This window comes from Rutilus rutilus, assembly GCF_951802725.1.
Source record: "Rutilus rutilus genome assembly, chromosome: 6".
NCBI classification, from domain to species: domain Eukaryota; kingdom Metazoa; phylum Chordata; class Actinopteri; order Cypriniformes; family Leuciscidae; genus Rutilus; species Rutilus rutilus.
Window position 1 is genome coordinate 23624139 of NC_140214.1, and position 24350 is coordinate 23648488.

General features: G+C 36.7%; 1 protein-coding gene across 2 annotated transcripts in view; it reads right to left on the reverse strand.

The window, feature by feature from the left end:
• fam110b (family with sequence similarity 110 member B) overlaps positions 1-24350 on the reverse strand; it is a 43656-nt gene that overhangs the window by 13118 nt on the left and 6188 nt on the right. The window contains exons 1-2 of one of the 2 annotated variants that reach the window (XM_084411687.1): positions 16468-16943; positions 1244-1334 (exon numbers count right to left, since the gene is read on the reverse strand). The gene's annotated coding sequence lies outside the window, so the exon portion shown is untranslated. Of the gene's footprint in view, positions 1-1243; positions 1335-16467; positions 16944-24350 lie in introns of those variants that run through there. The other variant, XM_084411688.1, reaches the window with a different exon arrangement.

The following is a 24350-nucleotide window of genomic DNA, read 5'->3' on the forward strand; positions in this document are numbered from 1 at the left end:
CGAAAGCTGAAGACGTAACATGCAGGTAGGCACGCCCTCACGTGATTATGATTGGTCGATTGATAAGCTTAAATCTAATTGGCTAAAGAGTGTGACTGATCTGTGAAGGAGGAGTGCGCTGCCAGGAAAGTCTCAAAAATACACACACACATATCCAAGGTGATTCACACGTGAATGACGATTTGCACATTCACATTCAAGGATAGACAAAAAAAAAGGTTTTTGTGCACAGTTGTATATCTATGAATTGTGTTTTGCATTTGTGAAATGTATTTTATGAAATTTTTTTTTATGTATTTTTTTTTCACGTACGTGAATTGTTTTTTTGTGCACGTGAATTTTGTTTCATGCATGTGAAATTGTCTACGCATGTGTGAATCAAGTTTTTTGCGTGAATTAATAATGAGACTGATCTGCTTCCATATTTTTCAAATTACATCAGCCTGCAATTGCACATAATTTAATCAAAACAAAAGAAAACCAAACCAAACAAAATGTAAGTAACATATTGTTTCACACAGGTCCAGTGTGACTGAATGTGATGGTTTAGCCGTCTTGGACAGCTGTTCCTAACATGACTGTAGGTGGAGACCGTTTCAGGCATGTTTTGTAAGGCAGTCGGTCTGAAAAGATAATCTTCTCAGGTTAATTATAATAAACAAACTGCTGAGAATTAGACACACCACAGATGACTTGACTCGAGCACCCAAATTCTCATTCTCTTTTTCATCAATTGTGTTAACAGATTGAGGACAATGGAAAAAAAATGGCATTCCAAACATCACGCGATTACATTTTAACGGCTTGTTAGCGAGTCTGGATTCTGGAACACATTGATTTCATCATTGCCTTTACCCAGATGAACATACTGAGTTACGCACTTCTGAAGGGTTGGAAGTGATCAAAGGGAATGTGTCAGCTTGTACAACCCATTCGCTTAAGAGGAAATGACATGGGAAAAACTTTTCCTGCACTAAAAGCTGCTCCCTCAGGTACCTCTTGTGTTTCTGTGAAGGAACATCTGCTAACGCACACAACAACAAACACAACACATTAGCAGGACCTGGGAATGCAAACAGACTCTCTGCCCCCAGCACTGCAGATATCATATGAAATGTTTGTTGGTGTATAGACAATTGGTTGGCTAATGTTGTTCAAAGTATAGTTTTTACAACTAACTAGTAGTCTATAAGTTATACTGGATGCAAGAGCATTTAAGAAGACGAAAGATGAAGTAACCAACCTCTGTGTGGCTCAGGTTTTAACAGGCTCCGAGCTGCTGTCCGAGCCGCTCTTGTCCTCCAGATGCTGCAGGTTATCAGTGGGGGTGACGTCTAGGCAAGAGAAAACAGCAGGTAAGATGCTGCCATCACAAATCAGTGAACAGTAAACTCAATGTTTTTTCTGATAGCTTTATTACCAAAGCACTAGCAATGAGAAAATTGTTGTATAATAACAATGGTAAAGAACCAGGGTGAGGGATTTTTTGTGTGACATGTACACCTTAAATAAAGCTTTTATACAAATAGGAATTCTAAGGAATGAGGACTAGGAGTTGTGTAAGAAATTGTGTAGAAACCAAACTATATATATAATAAAAAGTAAAGAAAATTACATTAGAAGTTAGAACAATTTCTATAGCATGGCGGGGGAAAAAAGTCAATCAGTTAATTACATTTTCCGAATTTTGACAAATATTACTGTTGACAGTGTCTTCATTCTAACCTTGTTACCCAAATTAGTATTATTTAAAATAATATTTATTTTATATTAATAATATACAATATTAATTAGCACTAAATAATATGAATAAATTACAATATATATATTTTTTTAATATAAAATCATATTATATGTATGCATATATACATATATACATATATATATATATATCATGTAAATATTATTATTTAATAACATATAATATGATAAGTAGCCTAATATTTAATCATATTAAATATTACTTTTTAATATATTAGATTAAGGGCCCTATCATAAGGGCCCATTTAAATCCATGTTAAAAACTCATCTTTTTTCTTGTGCTTTTAATCTTCTGTAACTTGTACGTATTTCTTGCTCTTATTATTCCTTTTACTTTCATGTACAGCACTTTGGTCAACCAAGGTTGATTTAAAAAATGCTCTATAAATAAAATTTGATTTGATTTGATTCATGGAAAGTTGCCAATATCTAGCATGGCGTCGTTTTTCAAAGATGACCAAATGAGCGTTATAAGGGGTTAAAGACCATTTTAAACCTGGCGATGTTGAGCAGCGCAGCCTGGATTCCGATCTCTTATTTCGAGACAGATAAGACTGCGATTGTAAGGACATAAGTGAGCCGCATAAATACAGAGAGTGGATGATGAGTGTTTGCATGTTGAGCTCACAGTGTTCCTTCCCTTTTACCGTGTTAATGAATCATCATGACACTACAGAAAGCAGCAGATGTTGGAGCTTCGCAGGCTCGCATGGCTACAGTTTATCATTTTATGGGGAAGTTCCTCCAGACATGGACATCTAAGTAATGAGAAAATCCTGGTACAAACTCGCTGCTCTGGGCTTAGCACTTTAATGAAGCAGTAACCACATTATCACCTCAGTCAGAGAACACAACCTGACAGCAAAACTAGAAATTCAGAATCACCTCATTATTGATCCATTTTGTTGACATTTCTCACAAAAATTTTTTTCTTTCCTCAGACTAATCAAGACACACAGATGAGATGTCAAACTGGGATATTCATTATGTCATCCCTCCCAAGAGAATTCAACACAGTTCATGTGATTAATGATATGAAGGAACAAAACACCCATTTAGTCAGCTGGATCCTCCTCACATTGCACGCACTTTGAGCAAACTATACTAAAGCAGACTGCCGAAAGAACGCCACAGTCACAGTGTAATCACCATGGGAAAGTCTCAGTGTAAAACTGGGAGTTGTGAAAAATATAATACACCAGTGTTTTGCCAGATGAGAAGTTAATCTATGCATCATCTTTTTACTCTTTTAATTCATTTTATAACTGTATCATATATCTCTTTTAATTTATTTTATAACTGTTTTAATCTGTTTTATTTTGTGATTATTTTAATTCCTTTCTGTAAAGCACTTTGAATTGCCATAGAGTATGAAATGTGCTATATAAATAAAACTTGCCTTGCCTATACCACTGAGACATCAACTGAACCCAAAGGCATCTACTTTGAGAAGCGTACAAAAACAATTAAGAGTAGGCCTATAACCAATGGGTCTAGGAATTTCCTGGGAGTAAGATGGTGGATTTGCCTTTCCTTTCACATCAGACATTCACTGGTCCAGATCCAGACGCATGACAGGACTGGGTGTCGATGCAAGACATCTACTGGCACTGCGGGAGGAAGTGCATCTGGTTTTTGTATGAGGGTACTTCAGTGATAATAATAACCATGCTAATATTTAGCGACTACAACTACAATGCCCATTTCTCAGTAGAAATAAGTCAGAAGTTGGTAAACAAACAAACAAGGCATTCTAGGTTAGTCAGTATAGTTTGACCGCAGGCAAATCCGATTTTTTCTTAAATCAGATATTTTTAGGCAGATTGTCCACACTATTAATTGCAAGTGATCAAATAATATTTGTGTGTCCAGACGTAACCAACGTATCCGTATGGGTTGCTTTGGCGGAATGAGATTTCTTTTTTTTATCAGATGTTTTTTTTAGCTCTAGAAAACAAATGATATTGAAATAAATGAATATGAGTAAAATGTTTATTTAAAGAATTGAATAAAATATAATATTTTATACATTTTATTTATTGATTTTATTTCAATATGTATAATAATAAAAATCATTAAGAATTATTCTTATTAATAATATATTTTTTAAAGAAATAAGTATTTTTTTTTTATTGTATGCACATGGGAACTAGAAATGAACATTGCTGAAACATTTAAAGTCACCATGAAATCAAATGGACAATTCTTATTTTATTGCAGTGCTTATTATTTATCCATGCACACATCATTATTTAAAAAAAATTTAATTAGCAAGCACCAATGATCCAACAACTCCAATCAATTCCCAATGGACAAATTCAAGTCCTGCCCTAAATGTTTTCCTCATTCGAGAAGTTTTACTTGGATATACGTCACAAAATGGAAGAAAAGATGACTGTTTTGCTGACTTTGGTAATTTCACTGAAAATAAAGAAAAAAAAAAACAGGATGCCTTCACTTCTAAATTGAAGAAAACCAGCAAATCTAACAGGGGTCACTTTGACCCTATTTATGCATTCATATAGGTTTTTACTAGTCATGCATTCTAGGGTCAGGGGTGACCATGGTTTAGAAACTTCTAGTAGCAGAACATAAATCCCGCTGAGAGCTGGTTTACTACTCAAGCACAGAGACAGCCTTCGCTTTTCACGTGGTCATTTGGCATTCCGTGCAGACGGCACTCTTCACAGAGCCAACCGCCGACTTTCACAGCTTCATTTATCTGTGAGCAAACACCAAAGCCTGCATTATCATTACAAACAAGTCCCGAGCCATGAATCACATACAACAGCGTGTGGGTGAGTCAGTTCCCAAATCTACAGCCAACAGTGTCAACTTAACTTACAACACTCACTTACTATTCCACTTCAGCATGAAACTAAAGAACAACAGAGAATGAAATGCTGCGAAACAAGAACAAAGATCTAACAAACGATCGTAGTAACATCCCTGAAACTACAGACGATCCGTAGACGTCAGTGGAAACTAAAACTCTAGACATTAAACAACAGCTCCGTGAAGCGCTCATCAGCCAGACACAAGAATACATTATACTGTTGAATGCAAGTGCTATTTATGTTCAGTGTGTCTCTTTCATGCACACACACACTCTTCACCTTGGATGCTGCTTGTCTTTGATGGCACTCCCATCATGCCTTTCTGCCACCAGCAGCAGCAGAATCAGTCTCTCTCAAAGATCCAGTTTTAATGAGAAAACATGCTACAGCAGGGAGGCTTCACATCAGTGGTTGGCAAATGGTTTTGCTTCATAACCCAGATTTTACTTCTGGATATCATGTGGCGACCCAATACAGCAGCCTATTGTTTATCGTGTCAAAGAACAAAACTAAAAACCTAACAATACAAAATTATATTCACAAAATACTTCAATAATAATAATTTCATTTCATACTTAAGCTTAATTTCAACAACAAAAAATATGGGAAGCAGTTTCTCCTTTTTAAACACGTTTAATTCGCTATCAGATAATTATGAATGATAATATTGTTAGTTGTATTTACAAAAAAAAAAATAATTTCTAAATGTAAATAATAATACCATTTTACTTTTGTCCCCTCTAGATACTATCCTAATATTATATTCTTATCTTAAAGAAAAATATTAATAAAAATAAAATATTATTTGCATTTATCATTAATTTATCACTGTTGTCCATCCATACCAGAACCTGAAACTCATTTTTAGGCTGTGACCTATACCAGTTGAAAACCACTGATCTACACTGACATAAAAAAGGTGCTTCCTTAAATTTTTAAGTACAATCAACTTAGATGTTTAAGTCGTCAACTTAAATTATATTAAACTTAAAAAAAAAAACATTGCATTAAAGTGATGTAAAAACATGTGTTGTCATAACTTATTGATCATATAATTTTTACAGTGTACAGATCTAGAAGCTGAGACAGATACAGAGAACGTCGGATGAGATCTTTCACTAAAGGAGAGGAAGTTATGGTTTGAATGGAGCTGGAGGGCCAATCAGAAGCTCCACCTTGCAGAGGCTGTTGTAACTTCAACAAGGAAACAAAAAGGTCCATCCAGTGGCACAGTGAAAACATAAAAGGAACCATTCAGCAATTCATATGGAATCCATGCCTGCTTCGCTTGGGACATCTGATGGTTGGGAAAAAGGAATACTACAAACTTACAGAGACTCTCTTTAATTCAAGCGCTCCTACAGGAAAGCTGGACAGTCCCAAACCACTAAAAGAACATACGCATTGCCACACACCGAGGTTTATTTTGAGGAAACAGGCCCCGATGGGGACAAACAGGTTGGAGGTGTGGTGGCTTTTGCACAGGATCTTTTGTTTACCAACAAGGCCAGTGTGGGAGAGGCTGGCCTCTTTTGAGGAGGGAGATGAATAAGATTGTTGTAAGTATGTTAAAAGCTGAAAACAAGGAGCGTTTCTTCATTAAAACATCCTTCCATTGCAGGTCCGCTTTGAGAAAGATGCCAAGCTACGGGCCGGCACCCAGAACAGCTTAATGAGAGCTCATACTGAGAGGGAGGCAACGGCATACATAAACACACACGCTTTCTGGCACACGAGGTCGAAAATTTACTTTCTAACATACCAATGACGGGCGAATGTGGAAAAACTGTATTTTCATCTCATTTAAATCGGCTCATTTAAAAATATATGTTTTTGTTCCCGTGGAAAAGGGACTTTATATTTGAGTAAAGAATCCTGAAAAAAATTGTATCACGGTTTCCAAAAAAATATTGAAGAGCACAACTGCTTTCAACATATGAAATGTTTCTTGAGCACCAAATTGCCATTTTAGAATGATTTCTGAAGACTGAAGTAATGATGCTGAAAATTCAGCTTTGCATCATAAGAATAAATTACATTTTAAAATATATTAAAATGGAAAATCAGTTATTCTGAATTGTATTAATATTTCACAATATCACATTTTAGTGTATTGTTGATCAAATAAGTGCAGCCTTGAGCATCAGACACTTTACTCAAAAACATATTTTTTAAATCTTTAAATGTTTGAATGGTAGCGTGTATATGTGTTGAGCCCTTTTCAGTGTTTGTGTCATTGCACATCTGTAAAATTGTGAAGATACAACGTTATCTTATCCATCAAAATCATGAATGGCATCAATACAAAACGCTATCAGACTGACATGTGAACGTCCGTAGGGCAGTGAAGGAATTTGAGGTAAGCTGCTGTTTGTTTTAAGCCCTATTCGGACGGGATTAACTTTACAAGGGTAGATGGAGTAATGTAATTTTACCACAGGACGTCTGTAATAGTAATGGCCAATTCGCACGGGATAAGATATCTCAGTAAAACTAGCAGAAGTGGGAGGGGTAACTCGATTTGTGCATCGCCGTCACCCTCCTGTCGTCATGTGTGTATTACGCTGCTTCCAGATATTGAGATGTCACGTGCACAAACAACCTATATTTATAAAACAGTTATGTCCGGTCGAACGATGTATTAATTAACTTCAGATTGGATTGTGTTGGTAAAAGGCACTTACCCAACGCTAAAAGATGTTTCGTGGCCCCAACCAATGCTTTCGATCTTCTTTCTGATCTGAATGGAATATGGAAAACATTCGTGTTTTGCCACAGACTCGTCCCAGCATCTAGAACTCAACTGAATGCTTTTTCAAGCGTCTCCATACTTGGAAAAAACGCGGAAAACTACTTTTAAACAGGAAATGACGAATTATTTACATACATAAACAGCGGGTCTATTCGCACGGGATTAGTTTTACCTGAGGTCATTTTTCCGGACCTTTTTTACTGCAGGTAAAAGTCGCCATAATCTTTACTGACATTGTCTGTAATGATTACTGAGATGGCACATTCGGACGGGACTAAAATCACAGAGAAGCTCTGGTAATAATTACTTTACCCCACCTCTCCATGTTAAACTAGTCCCGTCCGAATAGGGCTACTGTCCGTAATCATTACTGAGATGGCACATTCGGACGGGACTAAAATCACAGAGAGGCTCTGGTAATTATTACTTTACCCCACCTCTCCATGTTAAATTAGTCCCGTCCGAATAGACAGAGAACGAGGATGTGCAGTCTCCTCATTATTAGGTTGGACACAGGAGTGTGGGGAAGGATCAGAACAACAGCAGACGTTGGAAATGTAAGGGTGGGACTGAGGAGAGACAGAGAGAGGACATTGTGCTGAGTAAGGAACGCTGCAGTGCCCGTCTGCTGCCTCACGATCTCTAAAGTTTTCGTCAAGGCTCAGCCGGCCCAACTCATCTCTCATGCACAGGCCAAGGGCACAGACTACAGCACAAGCTTTTCCATAGTAAACTCAGCTAAAGGGCTGTTCAATGCTCCAGTAACTCAGAAAAAAATAACCTTACACCATCCGTGTCACCCCTGCAAAAATAACCTTTTTCAGATTTGTCAAAAGACAGAAGACTAAAGGTAAATCCAGGAAGGGATTACCACCATACACACAAAAAAATTAAATAATGTAAAAAAATATTTGTACCATATATATTAAAGGTACACAATGTAACACTTTTTGTTCAATATTAACACAATTCAAATAATGAGTCAACACATCATCAATCTCCCAAAATGTGTTTTTGTCTTAAGCTGATTCACTATGGTACTACTATATGCCTATTATAGGGGATTATAGTATTAGGCCTGATGGGATGGTTGTTACAGGAAATTACGCACATGCATCACTCGCCTGTGCGTTTCTAGTCATATCCGTGAATAGAGAAAAGTTGCTCCGGCTGTTTTGACGCGTATGATGTGCGAGTGAGAAGGGTTGACATGGAGCAGCTAAATCTTTAACCTCTGGGGAATCACCCACTTAAAAAAAAAAAAAAAAACGCCAAACAGAGAGTCTGCTGGCAAAAAGAGAACGCGACAGAGCTCGTAATAAAATATATTAAAATACGCTGAGATGGCGTCAACAGGCGAGTAGGGTATTTTATAGGGCTGCACAATTAATCGCAATGAAACCGCACGCGATTTGGCAAAGGTTGCGATTATTTTATGCGCAGCTTGTCAGTGCAGCACGGTTGATCGGTAGTAAATGCTGCTCCATCTGAACACCAGAGGGCGCTCTCACGCACACACGCCAAATATGCCCCGCCGCAGAAGTACGATAAGGTATAGGTATAGCAGAGAATGTCTAATATGGCGAGAAGTTTCACTCTCACTACACTTCCGGCTTCTGAACTGGTTGCAGTTCCACTCTGATTCCATATGAGGGCGCTCACAGGACGAGTGCAGAATGAATGGAGGTCAATGGCGGTATACCCCTCAAAATCCACTTTTCTCAGGATATAATATTTTGTCTAGTAATTTGAATGTTGTATTCGAAAGGAGATGCAAAGAAATTACACATTGCTGGGTGTTAGATTTTTTAGAGTCACTTATTTGCTTTAAAAAGTCTTTGAAAATGTCAATGACGTCAGAATGCTGACGTCATTAGCAGAATGCTAGCGTGTTATGGGCAACAACAACTCAACCTGTAAGAAATCGAAAGGACATAAGTACTCGTTCATTCAACTTTCGACCTAAAACCCATGTTGAACTTGCAAAATCTACAATCAGATCAGAGATTTCTCAACGGCAATCGGGTGAAAGAGACAAATTTAGCTGTCTAGCCCCATTGACTCCCATTCATTTTGCACTCATGGCGATCGCCCCCAGTGGAACTCTGGTGGTACTACAACCAAAATTCGGTACAATAGGGCTTAATAGGGAGTGGGCAGGCTCTCCGTAGACGGGCTCTGGGTATAGTATTTTATCCTAAAGCTATAGGTATAGTATTTTTTTTTTAAATAACTCTTCAGCGTGTTCCCGATCCCTGCTTCGCCCTCTCAGCTACCCAAAATGTCTCATAACATATCAAAAGGGAGAAACACAAGCACCCACTGAAATCACAAGATGACAGAAAAAAAAAGAAGAAATTGAGTTTTGGATGTAAACACTAGTGCACTAGTTTGCATCACATTAAATTATTTGATATACACATAAATTATCGAATGACACGAAATAGGGATGAGCGGATCGATCTTAAAATATATACATTCGACATGTATGCAGTCTTTGGTCAATACTTTCTTAATATCCTTTATTACTCAAAAGGTGAGTAAGGTATTGAACAGATAAATTGCCATATGTAGCTCTCTAACGGAGTTCGTTGTAAAGCATTATCTATTGTGAAGGGTCATTTCATTATTCATTGTGCTGGAATTTATTTTCAAGGAAGTAACATGTCTATCAATGGGTATAGCTACAGTAATGTTTCAGCTTGAGATCCTTTCCATCTAAACTGGTTATATCTCTTAAGCCTGATAGTGAATGTTTTATGAGCAGTATGCTAATCTCTCTCTCTTTTTTAGTTATGAGGAAAGAACCATTATTCATCCACACAGTCACACAGAGCTGAAGTGCAACCAAAACAATGTTCTTCCGCAAAATGCATGTAGTTTTGTTTTTAAACCACTAGAGGGTCAAAAGTAACATAGTGTACCTTTAAATATGGCAGAAGAAAATACATTACATTTTTCATTAAATGTTCGTTACAATACTTTAGTTGTAGTATGTTTACTAGTTAATATGCTATAGTACCATGATAAATATAATAATAACAATAATAATAATACTTTTTTGCTGAGCTATAATAATCATAATAATAATAGTAGTCCTTTTTGCTGAGTCCTGTGCAAAGTGAAAAAGAGCTAAAACAGTAAAACAAAAAAAAAATTCTGTATCTCTGATTTCAAAGAGAACATTCAGCTTGTAAAATGTTTTTCATTTTTGATGAAGTATTAGCATACACAGTGCCGGTATTATGTAAAGCTGTGATAAATCAATGATGGATGGAATATCAAATAGCCATGCCACGTGAAAACCAGCTGGAGACTCGACGGAAACAAAACAATCCGGATGCAACAGCGACGTGTGCACGCTGAGACACATGTGTGCCTGTATAATCCTCAGTGTGTTTGCCCATTCAGGCTGATTTCAAGAACTCACTGGAAGATATTTTGGGTGATGGATAACATCCTCTTATGAATAATGGCACTTAGGTCTCTGTTTACTAGAAACAAAAGTCATGCATCATATAAACCAGCTAATCAGTATTTCATCATGCTTTATGCCATCATTACTGAGGAATGCTGGGTAAAATAATGGGAATTAAGTGCATTGAAATTGTACTCAGAGCAATTTTTGCCTGGCAGTTTTAAAAATAACTCTTCAGCGTGTTCCCGATCCCTGCTTCGCCCTCTCAGCTACCCAAAATGTCTCATAACATATCAAAAGGGAGAGAGAGAGAAACACAAACACCCACTGAAATGACAACAATATGACAGGTTACACAAAAATAAAGAAAAGAGAAAATTATCTGATATAATGATATACATGAATTATCAGATGACATGAAATAGGGATGAGCGGATCGATCTTGAAATACATCCAACATTTAGGCAGTCTTTGGTCAATCCTTTCATAAAATCAATCCTAAATGTTTATTTTATTTATTCTGTGTGAAAATTAATGCATTCCATGAAAATTAAAGTGCAAGAAACTATGCTATGCTATTTCAAATAATTTTGTAGTATAGAAACAAAAGTTTTTATTAACATGCATGTTATAATGATTTATTTCAATATGATGCCTTTGGCATACAATAATAAATGGCTATAATAAACCTTTTTATCTATATAAATTACAAAACTTTTTTTTTTGTTATCCACATCAGCTCCTATTGCTACAGCACCATGATACATATAAATATAATTAAAAATAATCTTTTTTTTGCTTTTTGCTAAGCCCTGACAAGAGTGAAAAAGTAAATGCAAATATAACATAATATGACAGGTTAGAAAGAACAAGAATGTGAGAGTACATGATACAAACACTAATTCACCTTATATCATACAAAATTAATCAGTAGTATCAAGGAGTATTGGGAAAAAAAAGAAGAAAAATGTGAAAAATGCAGTGTGAAAGTGTGAAAAAAAAAAAAGGTCTGCTGATTCCATTTGGCCCTGGTCATGAATTAAATGATCTCTCCTCAGCTTGTGTTTGCAATAATAAATGCAAAGCAATTACCCAAACACAACCATATGCATCGTATGAAAGACAAAAACTGATAAAGGAGAGAGGGAGAGGGCAAGAGTAATGGATTGTATCACACACCTTCGAAGCATCAGCAGAATGGGCCGCACAACTCAGGGTGCCGGATTACAGCCAGCCAGTCGTGACATCAGCCGTGTGCGTGATTGTGACACCAGCAGACAAACACACACACACACACACACACTCGTCTGACCATTGCCACCCACTCCTCTCTCTAATCTAATTACAGTCCCTCAACCAGCTGCTTGTGTCGGCAGACAGCAGCGGCAGGACTGAGGCCGGTGCCGTGTATCAGCCATATTAAATTTTCATAAACTAAATCTTTCGAGGACAACCTGATACTGCTGTTCTTTTAATAAGTGGACCGGCTGGATAAAGGCGCTGTGGATTCAGACCTCATCCAGTCTATTCACTAAAACCACAGTCATCATCATAACCTTACCTTCAATATGCCTTCTTACACAAAAACTAGAGCATTCAGCACAACACCACACTCCTCCCTGAATGTGGAGGAACACAGCTGAGCAAACCACTGTCATGGAAAACACAATGAATACTCAGCTCGGTCCAATTAAAAATCCATGGCAGGAACAATAAACATGACCCGGGGTGTCAGATATAGCCTCTTCCATGACCTCATGAAGCAAGTGCACTGACTCCTTCAGCCCAGTTTACACCATCTCCAACTTTATTGCTGCAAGTCACTGGCGGGAATTGGCATGAGTACTTAGTGCTCGACAGACAGTGATGACCACTCATGAATAATTTTTTCGTGTGACTTCAAAAAATAATTTTCTGATTGGTTATGGCGCAACTGTGGGCTGTAACTTGACAACGAAGAACTGAAGTGAAACTGTCCCTGGAATCACTTTGATAATATACAGTTAAGTGCAAAATGTGCAGCACAAATCTGTCATATACATAACATTATAATGAGAACACTATTGTAATAGATTGTTTTGAATTCTTTGTTTAGTTGTCCATGCTTTTACCATGTTGTTACGGAGGAGCGCATTCACGACAAGAGTTGCACATTTTGACTAGCACTTGTTCATTTGCTTCTTTTTGTGCAGATGCAAGTTTTAAAAATTCTGTTTATGTTGTGCATAATCCGTTTAATGTCATATAAGGTACATTTTAGTGAGTTAATTAACGTCAAACGGCAATGCCTGACATTATTCACTATGATTTGATTATTTGAAACTATTATATTTCTTTTCTAACTATTAAAAAATTCATTTTTAAAAACACTGATGATGCATTATTAACAATCTAGCTGTGTTATTTTTTTCTTGTCACATTTTTGTCAACAGTATGATTTTAAAGGCACAGTTCAGCCCAAAAAAGAAAATTCTGTCAATAAACTCACCCTCAAGTTGTTACAAACCTGTATGACTTTCTTTCTTCTGCAGAGCACAAAAGAAGATGTTTTAAAGAATGTTGGTAACCAGACAGTATTGGGGACAATTGATATGCATTGCATCGGGAGAGAAAGAAATATGACATTTCTCAAATACCTTCTGTTAAATACCTTCCAAAAAAAAGAAAGAAAGTTATTCAGGTTTGGAAAGGCATGAGGGTGAGTAAAATGACAGAATTTCCATTTTTGGGTAAGCTATCCCTTCAAAATGGTTTAAGTATTGTCATGACGTGCATAACACCTGTAAGCAAGTCATCACCAGTCACTGTTATAATAAGGCATTCTTGGTTGCCCTGGTAACGTAATTCCATGTTGACACTGATGTTTTATGCTGCTAAAAACATTCTGGAAGGAAAAGGGTTATAAATAAATTGCACCAGTGCATAAAGCATCATATCAAAGACTGACATCAAAAACAATCTGACTGCTGTAGTTCAGCCAATCAGAAGAACGTGGTGCTCTGTGCCTGACAGTCATTTTGTATGGTTTTGCTAACATGTCTTAACGGGGAGGGATTTTGGAGAGAGGGGGGTCTAAGTCCAAGGAGGTCTGTAATACCTGGATAAAAGTATCCTTGGGTCACTTTAAGGCTACAGTCTTAGGGGGACTCAGTCCCACCACCTGAGCATGAGCCAATGTATACTTCATGCCTTAAGTGCAAGAGATCATGAGCCAAAATCTTGCTCGACTTACAAAAAGATGTTGCATATTTGATATTTTATTTTGTGATTTCAATGAAAAGGAGAGTGTTTGGATGAGAGAGCTTAGCTCCCCTAAGACGACTAGTATAAGCAATACCTCTGCAGCCATCCGTTAGCATTGCCATTCATCTCAATGAATCACTTCTTTCCCAAGCTGTAACAAGAATAGCAGCAATTTGGTCACTCTCAAAACATCTACTATAATATAATGAAATATTTAGATTTAGATAGTGCTTGGAAAACCGTCAGTGCACATGGCAACTTTTAAATAGCTGTCGGTGGAAAACAAAAGTTTTTTGGGTCCAGATGGTGTAGCTACAGCATCTACCAGCGTGGGCTAACTCAACCATGCTAGGCAGCCAAAACCTCCACTCTTTGTCCAAGTCGGGTGTAGGTTAGCAAAATAGTTAATATTGCTTACAGCTCCTTTAAATGAGTCTGTTGACTGGATTATAGTGTGTGCTAATTTAGTCAAAGTATGAATTCATCATGCGACGTTACTCCTGCATACATGCTAAAAAGTACATCTCAAGCTTCAACTTCAGCTCATAATGGTGAATTGTAAATCATAAAGGCATGTTTATCAATTACTATTGTAGCTTACTATATGTAGCTTGGCTACATAAAACTAAATGTGACTCAGATGTAAACGATCCAGCACTAGAGCTGAACACCATATATAAAGTGCATGGGCCTGTGGAAGTTTCTCGCATCGTCTCAGTATGGGGGAAGGTTGGCTCAGAGGAAGGCCACTGTGAGTCAGAGCTCTTAATCCCTCCATAAGCACAGTTTCACCTTTTTCCAAGTCGTGTTTCTTGAACACTGTGTGAACATGCTGAGAGTACAGACAGCGTTTGTACATGGGGATGTATTTTCCACAGAGAAAGAACATGCAGCTTGTTGCTGATGTGTTTGATGCCGTTTCAAAGTTTCCACAACATCACAGGACCTACATCATTAAAAGAAACGATCTAAACTCAACGGTACTCGTGTGCGGTTTTGAAACGCACATGGAAAAACTTCAAGTGTGTCCACAAGATAAATGCATTAAGACTGTATGACTGCTTGACATAGAAATAGTGGGTCAATGACAGATCAGACATGCACAAGATAAAGGGAAATCTAATATGCACTACTATTTAAAAGTTTGGGGTCAGTAAGATTTTGTATTGTTTTTGAAAAAAGTATCTTAGGCTGCATTTACTTATTAATACAGTAAAAACAGTCATATTCTGAAATATATTACAATATAAAATAACTATTTCTATTTTTTCTATTATATTTAAAATGTTTATTCCTAAAGCTGAATTTTCAGTATTGTTACTCCTGTCTTCAGTCACATGATCCTTCAGAAATCATTATAATATGATGATTTGCTGCTCAATAAACATTCCTTCTTATCCATTTTGAAAACAGTTGTGCTGCCTATTATTTTTGTGATGGATTTTTTTTTTCCTCAGGAAAATAATAACAACATTTATTTGAAATAGATTTATATTTATTGAAATATAAATATTTTGAAATATAAGTCTTTACTGACATTTTCTATCATGTCCTTGCTGGATAAAAGTATTAATTTCTTTCGAAGAAATCTTCTTTCAAAAATCGTACTGACCACAAACTTTTAGTGTAGTGTATAAAACATATTTTCCTTATACCATGAACACATGTACAAAGAGTGTATACATTTGTCCTTTTCAAAAAAAAGTTTTTAAATATTATATTTTTTAAATAGTTTTTACTTTAATATAAATTAATTCAGAATATTTTGTGTAAAAAAAGAGACAAAAGTCTTTCAAATATTAATAAACAAAAATAATTTTAAAAGTCAAAATGAATTTTATTTTGGAGATTAAACCATGCTCAAACAAGAGGTGCATTCAAGTTAATGTATTCTTTCAAATTAATTTAATGAACAATAGATCTGGACAAAAGAAAAATGAACGTCATTGTCCCTTGCAACAATTTACATCAGGCAATCTGGAAAGATATTCATTCCCCCAACCAGAAGCTGTTAATTCGATCAAAGAAATCCCCTATACATCATTAAGGGACTTTGCATTTCATCATTTGGGTCTGTTAAATGCTAAACTCCTATCGCTTGCTGAGGTGATTTATTGCTCTCCATATGAAACGGGTCTGAATCTGAATAATCCTTTCATGGTCATTTATAAAGAGATTAATTCTGGCAGTCATCCATCCAGACCGATAATAATACAGGCATCTCTGCTGCCCACCCCTGAATCACAAAGTCTTTAATATTTAGTACGGCTGAACTACAAATGTAGTGTAATGACAAAGAGAAAGCAGTCTCACTCAGACAGTTGTTTGCCTTTTTTTTTATATATATATATTTTTTTAAATACACCTTTGGGAACTCTGCGTTCATTTGTAATAATACTACTATAGAACTGAGTATGTTAAAGTACCATCGTCAAAAACTACCACAAGATACTCACGTGATGAAGTTTCCTTTGAAATCCACACAGAGATGACACATTTCCAAAGTTGGCGTACAAGGAAGCACAGAATCACAGTACACATCTTTTGACATATTTCATTGCCGGGTTTAGTCCCGAAACAGTGGCAGCAGAATGATATTGTCCTTCCAACTTAATGAAATCTTACAACTGACTGGATAGACCAGCCAGAATGGCAGTTAGTTCTCAATCAAATGCTATTAGTCTAATACAATCTGACTGCCTTCCTTAATCACAGGCCAACATTGAACTGCTTACCCTCTTTCCTTAAGTGGGAAGACCCTAATCTTCACTAAAAAAAAAAAAAAAAAAATTCTAGTCATAACGAAGACTTTATGAAAGTGCAATATGTTGTTGCAGGACCATGTATAGGTCATGTTTAAGCCCACAGAAACATTGCCTATTTGTAGCTCGGAAGCAGCGCCTACCGCACAGAGCTGAGACACATCTTAATCGCATCAGTGGAGATTGTAGGCCAGATTTCAATGGGATTACAGTGTCATCACCGCTCTCACTGCCCACAGAGAGTTCAGTTTAAAAAAAAAAACCAACAGATATACATGGACACTTTTTAATGACCTTTGGACAAACGGTAACGACGACTGACCAATGAGAGGAAAGATACTCTAACATCAGATTGAGATGAATCGTTAAGCAATTTCATCTCTAGGTTTATTATGTTATAGGTAAAGCACTGAAAGGAGTAAGTTGGTTAAGATTTGAAAAAAAAAAAATTGCCATCAAAGGCTGCGTTTACACTTGGCATTAACATGCGACCTGTATCCGGATGTTGTCCACATAGACATTGAAAAGACAAGTGTAAACGTGCTTCTGATCGGAATGTTTTCCGATCAGCGTGTCCAGGTTTGGAGGTAGTCGAGGACGCATTGTGATTGGATCTCAGTGTAATGTAAACGCAATCCAGCCATAGTGTCTGCATTCACAGGTGGACGTCACACAAAACCCCGCCACTGTCATTATTCCCCCTCCTCTCTCCAGGAATTGCTGTATGTAGCTGTGTGGTTTTGCGATACAGTCGAGTGCAAAGTACATCGCAAATGTACTGAAATGTTTGCCTTCGCAGTTCGCACCCGAAAGTTGCAGAACCATTAATTTTCTGTAAAGAACGCGCTTTTTTCCCACCACAGCTGGCAACGTTCTCGGACCCATACGTTTCTCTGTACCGTTTCCATTATGGCATCTATCCACATTATTAGTACTGGCAGCCTCTTCATCCTCCTCATTTTACGAGATTTGTAAAATGTACCCTGACTGAAAACTGTTTTTAAAAGAAAACCCACCACTTCAGGTCGACTTTGCACCGACTTTTTTTTTTTTTTCACAGGATTTTTTAATGCGAGATCCCATCTGTTATCCAGATACAGAGGCCACTTGATGTGGACAGGTGTAAACGCACCATGTCCTGATTGGCTTACTAACGGATCACATGTTAATGCGAAGTGTAAACGCACCCAAAGACAGTGATTCACATGCAATGTTTAACAACATCTAGTGAGTCATTTGGGGCTGTGTTGAAAACTGTGAGAATTTGGCCATTTTGTGAACCAATCCAAATATTGTAAAGTGTCTTGTTTGTGAAACAAAACTGAGTGAAACCTAGCCTAACATCTGTCAGTATAGTTTATTTTTCAGCATAGCCTGACTCCCTGGAGGCCTTTGTAATGTCCTTAGATCCGGCCAAATGTTTACACAAGAATAGTAATCTACAAATCACAAACATCTTAATGTCCAACCAGCAAGAAAAAATGGCTTCATAAATATACAAAATAATCAGGGATAGGTGATGGTGGTGTACTAGTCATCCAACAAACATGTTATAAAGTTAGAGTGTCTTGTGCAAGCCACTGACTAACAGATTTTATTTTATTTTTTTGCACACCCTTATATTGTAAATAATGTATTAATGCATAGGAACTGCTAAATGGTTTGTTTAAAGGGATAGTTCAACCAAAAATGAAACTTCTGACATCATTTACTCACCAATTCAAACCTGTATGCCTACATGATGGCGCCATGCACAGGAAAGCACCGGCATCTGCTACGATTTTATCATTAAAATTGCTTAAAGCTAAACTACGTAATTTTTGGGCCTCTAGCAGTTAAAGCAGAAAACTGTAAACCCTAATGATCAAAATAATTAATTGGTTTGAGTAGGGTAAACTTAAATTAAACAAATTACTTAAATCAAATTAACTTTTATGAGCATAAAGAACTTTCTTTTTCTTTTGGGTTCACAAAACTGACACATTTTAAGTAATCTGAATTGTTTCATTGATTTGAGTTTTATGAACTTAGTTAACTGAAACTGGGCTGGGATATCTATTGCCTTCTATGTCATGACACTCGAAAGGGAGAGTAAATGCTAAAAAATGTTAGTTAAATAATGTAGCGTTTAATGTTATATGCTATTTAAGAGTTTCTGTTATGTAGGTTACCATTATGGTCATGAGTGGAGCACGAGTTGAGAACAAGTATGTTAAATGTTCTTTATTGCTGTACTCATTCAGCATTGCTATACTATAATGCTATCAAAACCCTGTGTTACTAATTAGCGAGTTAGCATTGACTGAATTAGCTAGTTAAAGCTAGCTAAGTTTCTACTACTAAAAAATTATTTAGTTGATATTACATGATAATTTTAAGTGAAAAGTATGAGTTAGAGCAATTAAACATCTGCCAGTTCTCTTTACTTAGACTTTGAATTTCTTCTTTACTTAAAAATGTGTGCAACTGATTGAGGTTTGCCAACTTATTCAGGTTTACAGTGTACAAGTTACTTGCGTTGTTTTAGTAAAAGTTGTGCTTTGGCTCCGTTATTCTGCACAGATGAATCGGATGGCTTGAGGTGCACCACTGTGCCCATGGTTACAGATGATCACCTTAACGATGCTATTAATGGGTATAGCTACAGTAACGTTTTCAGCTAGTCAGCTAGTCAGCTAGTCTACTGTGGGTATAGCTACAGTAACGTTTTCAGCTAGTCAGCTTGAGATCTAAACCATCTAAACTGGTTATATATCTTATGCCTAGTAGTGGATGTTTTTTGAGCAGTAGGATAACCATATGAATCCGCAGTCACGCAGAGCCGAATCACAACTAAAACAATGTTCTTCCGCAAGATGCAAAATTACCTTTAAATTATCTTCTTTTTTTGTTCTACTCATGAAAGAGTCATACAGAGACCGGTTGCATAAACAAAGCCATTATGTTAAGACAGTGTCTTAAGTTCTATGACCCACTAGCAGTAGTCAGGGGCAGTCAGTCTTACTTTCCGGTATCAAATTAGGCCAACTCTATGAAAATCTATGTTTTTATATAACTGATTTAAAAAAAGCTATGAACTTTTTTTTTTTTTATGTCTGCCTTGTAAGACTACTCTTAGAGGTTTATGCAATTTGGTTTGAAACAATATCAGGGGAAAGGAAATTATGACCATTCTAGTTTTGGGGGGAACTATTCAAGTTCTTTTCGAAGGATTGGGGACAGAATATTTAATCATTTCAAAATAAAAAGGCAAGTTCACAAATTTATAGAAGAAAGAAAAAATGGATGTTTGTTCACAGGCAACATATGCATTTCTGCCAATACTGTGCCACCAGAGAGAACTGGATGTGCCACCATGAGAATTGGCATTTGGATTGAGTGCTAATGCACTGCCACTTGAACCGACCCTGGGGGTTGGGCACAATTTTACCCTGGCCAGGATTGACTCAAGCCAACTAAATGATTTAAGCATCTACACAAACTCCAGGGTATATTAACTGTACACATCACCATGTATTTGCTACTAGGTGCCCAGCGGACAAGCTAGTAGTCACTTTAACAATCTCACCCCATCACATAACAGCCCATAGCATAAAATGAGGGTCATCAAAAGGATACTGTACAATGCATAATGTACAGCAGCTGTTAGCAACTAGTTGACGTAACCCATTGCTGAAAGAGAAATATTTCAAAATGTAGCACAAATAAATAAGCACCTGAAATGAGATGGCAACAGAGACAGTAATTCATCTCTTCTCTAGTCTAGCACACTCTGGACGACATGAAATAGGTCACCGTTTGAGCGTGGTGCTTGGCCCTCTGCCAGTGCTCCCAACTATTCGCCGATCCTCTTCTCTTTTTTTAAATTCCTTTATTGTTGATCTCTGTCAAAGCAGTCATGTGAATGCAAGATGGCAGATGATGTAGACTGCAGACATTTTATTCATTCCGCTAGACATACAGCACTAATACCTGAGTGATGGGAAGATTTTTCATTTTAGGATGAACCCTTGAGAATTTTAGTATTCCTAAAATGGAGGGCGACTGTGCTTCTCTAACACATGTAAGGCTAATCCTATTGTTATTGTTGATGATGTCTGAATGGAGACTTAAACATGAAAGAATATGGGAATATGGGAAATAACAGGTTAAAAATTGTTTTCCTTCATCTCAGAAATTGCTTGGATCTTATCCCGTCAACAGACACCACTATGGCATGTTTAACCGCGTAATTAAGAGTCCATTCCCTAAATACAAAGACAATCGCAGGTTCATGCATGCTTTTCATCCTGTCCAGAGGATTTGGGTCACATTTTAATCCCGCAGTCAGACAAACCTTACAGAGTCTAGCAGTTAATTACTTTAACTCAACTTAATGCACTCTGCTTATTTACATAATTCACATTCAAACGTAATATAATGATAAATTAAACATTTCATATTTCACTGATGATTAAACATTTATAAGCACTTCTTTAATACAGACACTTAAAGGTCCCAGGGGTTGATTTATATTACAACTTTTGATTTGATTGCTACTTTTCAAATGGCTTTATATTTTATTTTTCTCCAGACCAGGACATTAAATCTTTACATCATAAAAATATTAACATTCTTAAAACTATGATAACCTAAACAAAGGGTGAATTAAACAAACTATTATTTACCAATTTTTTAACCCAAGGTTCAACACAGACCCAAAAAGACAATTCTGCACCAATGAAACTACAATGTATGCCTAAAATGAAATATGAGAAAAGAAAAAACAAACAAAAGGTATATTTCACTTGAATATTTACATTTCTCTGAACATTTTTATTGCATATCATTTCCAGTCAAGCTTCACTTTTGTCAAATTATGCAAAAGGTGTGGAAATAGGATTTAATTGTGTTTATTTAGGATACATAAAATGTCAGCTATGAAATTATCGTTCGGAAGACAAAAGGACGAGCCATTTCATTCCGAAAATCCATTTTCAAAAATATTTTTAAATTAGAATTAGAATTTTTAGACATTGTTAGTTGACATTTAAATAAGTTCAGTTTGAGAAGTGTGTTTCTAAAAGTCCACAAAGGCCGAAAATGCCCATAGTTGAAGAAACATCCTTATATGTGATTGTCATATATTAGAAAGAATTCCAATAAGCAACTGCTGTGAAAGGAGTTATGAGGGAAGTGTTTTACAACAGTGGCAATTATTCCCTGCTCCATAATCCATCACCTCTTAGCCAATAAAAGCAGGATATTATAATTCTGACTCAAATAAAGATAATCACCCAGGCAATTCTAATAATTCTCCGGAAGTGGTAGAAGGAATGTGACCTGGCGCCTAAAATCAGTTCCCAGTGTGTGTGCCATCTGCTGTGGAGCACCTCCATAGGGCTGCTTTCATCAACACCTTCTGTTGAGCTATTCACACTCGCAGCAGTGTGGCCTTAATCCTCCTTCAGCTGACCCAGCGTTGGGACACTTTAATTGCAAAAATATTTCTCAAGAGCCTGTAGACAAGATGCAATCACGTTTCTCTATGATATAGGCCGCCAAGGCCTGAGCTGGAATAAGTGCTGAGAGATTCAATAAAGGCCTGATCTGCTGTGCTTGCGAAAGGATTTTATTTGTTGATGCATTCTGTTATATCAAAGCAATATTTAGTAACAGACCCTGTAAAATATCTGCAGTAGTTATGTAAGAATAGGGCCGCAAAATCCATCAGCCTAAAACAGGACATTAGAAAAGCAATAAACCATAGTAATGGATTCATGGAATTGGGGTTGTAGCCACATTATTTTCAAGTTTTGCTATTAACCAATTTTGCAAGCTTGCGCAAGGCCTGGTTGAATTGCGTTAGTAGTGTGTTGTCATCACCATGTCCAAGAGATGCTGTTTTTTCCACCCCGAATCAAAACCTCCTTTTTGCGGCCCTCCTAAGGCAGATGAAATCACAGTAGTTAAAATATATTTTTAACATGTCTCACGATTTTTATAACGACATTCTGAACCATGCTGTTCGATGCAGGCAGGGGGCACGGGAAGATTGCGTTCATATGCAACAAGGAATGTATTTGTAATCCGCCATTTCAAAAAAGGGCTATTGAGGGTTTTTTGCAGGCAATAAACGAGCCTGCGCAGCAACAGGAAATAAACAATAATGAATAAATAAGAGGAAACCTGCCAGTAGGTGGCAGCAAGTCACTGTTTTATAGAGTGAGTCATTGAATCATTCATTCAAATCAACTCGCTCTGAAATGTTGATTCTTTCATGAACGAAACATGTCGCTCAGAGATGGTTCTGATGTGGCTTTGAGCACAAAAAAAACAGACAATATGTATCTGTCTAAAATGCAATATAATATTTGCAATATGCTATTTGGGGAAAACAGCACTCTTGCTCATTTGACAGCTTAGTGCTTAACTAGCCTATCTCTTTAAAAATATAAAAATCAAGAACTCGTTATTGGGTCATTTTCCACCATAACTTAATTTTTAGGGGGCATTTTTGTTCATTTTGATGGCATTTTTGCCACAAGCAGCCGTTAATTTCAGTCCCTGGTCTGTGTCGATCAAGATCCAGGTGGAATGAAATAATAGATTAATCCCATTTTGAGAAAGTCAACTAGACTATGTAAGATTAAAACAGTTTAATAAGAGAAAAGGTTTGTAGCCCACTAACAATTCATAGTTAAATTCCTTACTGAAGGTTTACTGATTTAAAATGTATTGATTTCTTTATAAAAATTGTGCTGCGTGCGTTTATAAACCTGTGAAAACAGCACCCCTACTTCCTGTGCCCCTGAAGGTCAGATGACAATTATAACATCCCATCTGCAATGTAAGAGAGGTATAAAATAAAGAATTACCACTGTGAAACGTCCAGCACAAGTCGTGGTTGTGAAAGTTGTTTCATTTTGATCAACTTGTTTTTCTTGACTGTCATTATCGGGCTCGGGCTCGAACTGATACGGCAAAACTGGTTAACATAGGGTTTGCAGCACCTCAGGAAGCATACGGACCTGATACTCGCCGTTTATGGTAAGAGGCGTTACATTTCAGATACATGCTGTAAGTGCTAGACAATCATAACCGGCTGACAAATCAGCGCAGACTGTGATTTTCATAAGGTGGGTTTTAAAGAAATCGAAAATAAAACAGAGCGTTCAGACAGAAGGAGAAAATAGATGCTGCAACAATGTAAATTATAAGAAGAATTATGAGTTTTTTTATCATTAAATTATGTAAACATATCCTTGTAGACCCCATAAACAAAATGATGAACCTGTAAATGAGCATAATAGTACTCCTTTAATTCAAATAAGCCAATAACCAATATAGCACAAATATATGGTGTACCCCTATTTGATTCATAAATAAACCTTAATATTTAATAAAAAACTAAATAAATTTCTTTCAAATACATGAAATATATTTTGCTAAAAATAAAACGTATCATTTATTGCAGTGAGGCTACTGAAAATATCATCAAGTCAAGTACTAATCTAAACTACTGATCTACCTGGATCAGCAGAAACAAAATATTATAGTCAAGCTCTGAAAAATCAGAGCGTGGATAGTAATGCATG